Here is a 4,495-nt window from a genome sequence, read left to right on the forward strand (position 1 = left end):
TGCCAACTCTCAAGTCTTGAAAGATTGAAGTTCAAGCAGCACTTGAATGTATCACATCACAACAACAACAGCAACAAATAGTCTACAAGATTAGCTATCACAAAGCATTCAGCAGTAGACTTTTACCGAGGCTGTCTACAAAAAGGGCCAAAGCCGACTACTTTTTCCTGAGGGAGCTGAGTCCATTTACGACAGCTGAACCGGCACGATGCTGAGGGTTCTTACGACGTCTGATTAAGTGGCCAAGTACGATCTTCTTCGCTGTCTTTTATTGCTGGCAGGGGCACAAGGTCGCAGGACACCAACAGACTTAACAACTGATCAGGAGGGCCGGTGATGTCGTGGGGGAGGAGCTGGACACTCTGACGACCGTGGCAGAGAGGAGGATGCTGTCCAGGCTTCAGTCCATCTTGGACAATGTCTCACACCCTCTCTACGACACACTGGCAAATAAAGGCAATAAAAAGGCCAAAATAATATATCTGTAAAAAAAATTTAAAAAAATAAAGCACTTATTTACTTACGTATCAGTAAAGGTATCAGAATCAGTATTGGGAAGGAGTAAATGTTATTGGAACATCTCTTAGTTCATTATTCAACAGAAAATTAATTGACAACATTCGACTGTTGGTTGGACAAAAGAAGTAAGCTGAAAACGTCAACTTGAGCCTTAGGGAAATTTGTCTTGACCATTTTTCTCTATTTTGTAATAATTATAAAAAATTTTGAATCTTCATTTTTACTGCAAATGTATACAGTTCTAAATATCAGTTATGCATTTCCTTGATTACTAAATCGGTATCTGCATCCGCCCTGAGAAAATCGGTCAACCCCTCATTTTACCTCAATTCCCATACACATTATATAATTTCTTAACACATTATGTAAATTATTGTAATAAGGAACAAAAAAGATTTTTTTTTTCTTATTTAAATCTCAGCACAAAAAATTAAAGCACAATTCAAAAAATATCACTACAAACTCAATTGTTTAGAATAATAAATTTAAAAAGTACTGATGTGTATTGTGCTTGACAAACTGAAATTCAGGTCCACTGTGTAGGATTTAGTTGCATCTAGTAGTAGCACATCACAATTCCCTCACTTTCTCCCCTTCCAAGTGCAAAGAAGAAACTATGGAGGCCACACAACGCTTCGCCAGAAGAGGACTGTAGATACACAGCAGCTCATTCTAAGCTAACAAAAACATAACTATTTTTATATTCAAATGATTATACACTAAGGAAAACATTATATAGTAGCCAACAGTACATAATATTATATCCAATTTTCCCTTTAAATTTTACACACTGGAGCTTTAAATAAAATCAAACTCAAATAACTCTCCTTACAGAATATTACAGCTGCACCAAATGTAATTGTCATTTTATTATTTTATTGTCATCTGTTAAGGTGCGACTACTGAAAATAAGATAGACCCCTGGAGCCCTTAAAATGTTATCCAATGGACACCCATCTGACACAGCCAAAAAAACATTAGAAATGTATGAACAAAACCTGAACATTATACCCAGGGGCGGACCTAGATGCAAATGCCATTAGGAGCACTAGGAGGAGACAGAGGAAACCAGATTCACATATTATCTGTGTCAGGTACTACTGTTAGGATGTAGTGAAAGTTCAGCAAATATGACAAAAATATTTGTATAAAAAAGGTACCTACTGCAGCTTTAACACATTTATTTGAATTTTAAAAACGGAAATTAGCACATACTTTAAAAATTGTAAAAAGAAAATGTCTTAAAATTTGATAAAACAGTGCTGATTTCTAATGCCACCTTTAGATACAGCTATTCAATGCTATACTAATGTGCCACATTAATGAGTTCAAATATCTTCATTTGGGGGCAACTAAGTATTAATATATTGATTGCAATTAAATCAGCATATAATTCTGCCACCCCTAAAAGTCTTCATGACACCCTATATGACTATTTATCCGCCCCTGATTCTCTTAAAAGTAGTGTTTTAAATGGTTTTTGAATTGAATTACAGTCACTTTTTCAGTAATTTGAGTTAAATCTGTCTGCTTAATCATTCATTATGTTGTAGGCTATTACAAGAGCAGATAAGCGGACATGGACGGATGAAGTGGACGAAACAGAATGATAACGACCTTAATGCCATGTCAGAAGGCATTGCATGTTTAGCAAGCTGCCTCTTACATGCACATATAGAATTTTCCAAGGTTTCAGCTGCATATTGAGCGGTGCCCTGTGTCGTCATTAGTGACACCGCCGCGATAACCGAGCGGAGGAGATGAAAAAGAGCCGAAATAATCCGACAAGGTCACTATCCTGTCATTATTGAGCAGCCTAGCACACATTTTAAGCACATTACATAATCCCAATGGAAATGCACATTAAACAATATCATAAAACCCCATACGTCACAATGAACCCAGCGGGCCTACTAGGCACCACTGAACACCGCACGCGCTTCATAGCCCATATAGGGATGGTAATTTTCCTTCAGACAACCTAAAGGACAGCGCGGAGCCATCCGTTATCTAACCGGCAGCCGCTCTCCAGCCATCCGTTCTGCGGGCTCTTACCGCGAGGTGATGGCCGGCGGTGGTGTACTTGGCGTCGCTGGTCGCTGGAGGAAACAGGATGAGAGGTCGCGGCTTGATGCACGAGCTGCACAGTTCCGGTGATGAATGAAAGACGGACAGACCGGCTTCTGTCGAAGGTCCGCTGGAGACTCAACACGAACCACAAGCCCCGCCCCTTCCCAGTTCTCTACGTCAAGCCTCCGTACTGGAGTCACTGGAGCGGCTCAGCATCACCGCAGCCCTCCCCCTCTGCTATCTGAGTGTGTGTGTGTGTGTGTCTGTGTGTGTGTGTTTTAATGCCTAATAAAAAAGGCAATTAGAAATAATCTGCTTATTTTCTTTTTCTTAATACAAACGACCTTCGAACACGTAATACAGATAAGACAGGATTTTTGTTAGGGGAAATAATCATTAATTGTTCAAAGTCAAGGAGCGGTAATCACCGAAACAAGGGGAAAATCCACAAACAAAGCAATTCAGTCAAAAGCAAAGATTCATCAGTTCAAAGGAACAAAATGTCCATTGTAGAAAGTCTGATCAGAATTCATTAATTTGTTTACAAGTTTATGAACTCTTATAGTGGCGTTAAAGTATACTCCAGACGCTAAATGGCTTTGCAACTCCTGTATTCTGAGTATGTTTTAATTGGCTTTTAAGTGCCTTGAGACATTTTCTATCATTCCAAAGACCCAATAAACAATTAAAGGCAAGGATAAACTAATCACAGTCCGTTAATGTCGGACATATTAACTCATCTTTCCAAAACTAAAGAGTTCAAGTGTATGTGAACAACAGTCATCAGGTGAGACACTCCAGTAAGCTGCTCCATCGACCAGGAATAGGGACAGCCGGATTCAGTTTTTATGCGTGGAGTCGGGTTTATTGGAGCTGTTAGGATCTTGTTTATTTTATAGCTGACAGGAAACGAAAATTGGTTTGTGTCTAACCTGGCTGTTTCTAATTAAATGCTAATTAGAAAGGCACATAAAAAGCCTCTGTATGAAAGTGCTGACACATTTTGAAAGGATAATTATTGTTGGCGTTAAGATAAAACACGGAAGGCTGCTGCAAAGTAAAGGAAAGTATCTATCTGTGTATGTCAACATTGTTTTTGACAACAGCGATTTAATTTTGACACTGGCCTTAAAAAGGTTGCCATTCAGCTGGCCAACTCTCAAAGTCTTGAAAGATGAGATTCAAGCCAGCACTTGAAATGTATCACTCACAACAACAACAGCAACAAATAGTCTACAAGCATTAGCTATCACAAAGCATTCAGCAGTAGACTTTACCGACTGTCTACAAAAAGGCCAAAGCCGCTCTTTTTCCTGAGGAGGCTTGAGTCCTTTAACATCTGCCGGACGATGCTGCAGGATGTTCTACGAGTCTGTGTGGCCAGTACGGATCTCTCGCTGTCACATGCCTGGGTCAGTGCTCCAAGTCGCCAGACACCAAAAGACTTAACAAACTGATCAGGAGGGCGGTGATGTCGTGGGGAGGAGCTGGACACCTGGACACTGTGGGCCAGAGGAGGGCAGGGATGCTGTCCAGGCTTCAGTCCATCCTTGGACAATGTTGCACACCCTCTCTATGACACACTGCGCCCAGCAGAGGAGGCTCCTTTCAGCAGAAGACTCCTCCACCCAGATGCACCACCAGGAGCGCCACAGGAAATCATTCCTGCTGTGGTCATCAATCTCTACAACGCCTCCCTCAGAGATTCAGACACCCCCCCCCTGTATCTGACTCAAAATTATATACATTTATTCATTCTTTGCCACTCTTTTGCAATTTTATTATTACTGTATATTGATCTGCATATATATACTATATATATACTATAGTTATATAGTACATATGTATATATTATATTTTTTTTGTGTTGGAATGTTGCTATATACATTTATGTTGTTGTATAATA

At 39.9% G+C, this 4,495-nt stretch overlaps 1 long non-coding RNA gene across 1 annotated transcript in view; it reads right to left on the reverse strand.

Annotated features, from left to right (window-relative positions):
• Positions 1-282: 282 nt before the first annotated feature.
• The window catches only part of LOC118333375, a 598,798-nt gene continuing 594,585 nt past the window's right edge, over positions 283-4,495 (reverse strand). Inside the window, exon 3 of the long non-coding RNA XR_004796970.1 lies at positions 283-421. This is a non-coding gene — a long non-coding RNA (uncharacterized LOC118333375). The remainder of the gene's footprint in view (positions 422-4,495) is intronic.

Source organism: Morone saxatilis, unplaced genomic scaffold, assembly GCF_004916995.1.
Source record: "Morone saxatilis isolate NCDOM2014 unplaced genomic scaffold, NCSU_SB_2.0 Contig22, whole genome shotgun sequence".
Taxonomy (NCBI): Eukaryota; Metazoa; Chordata; class Actinopteri; family Moronidae; genus Morone; species Morone saxatilis.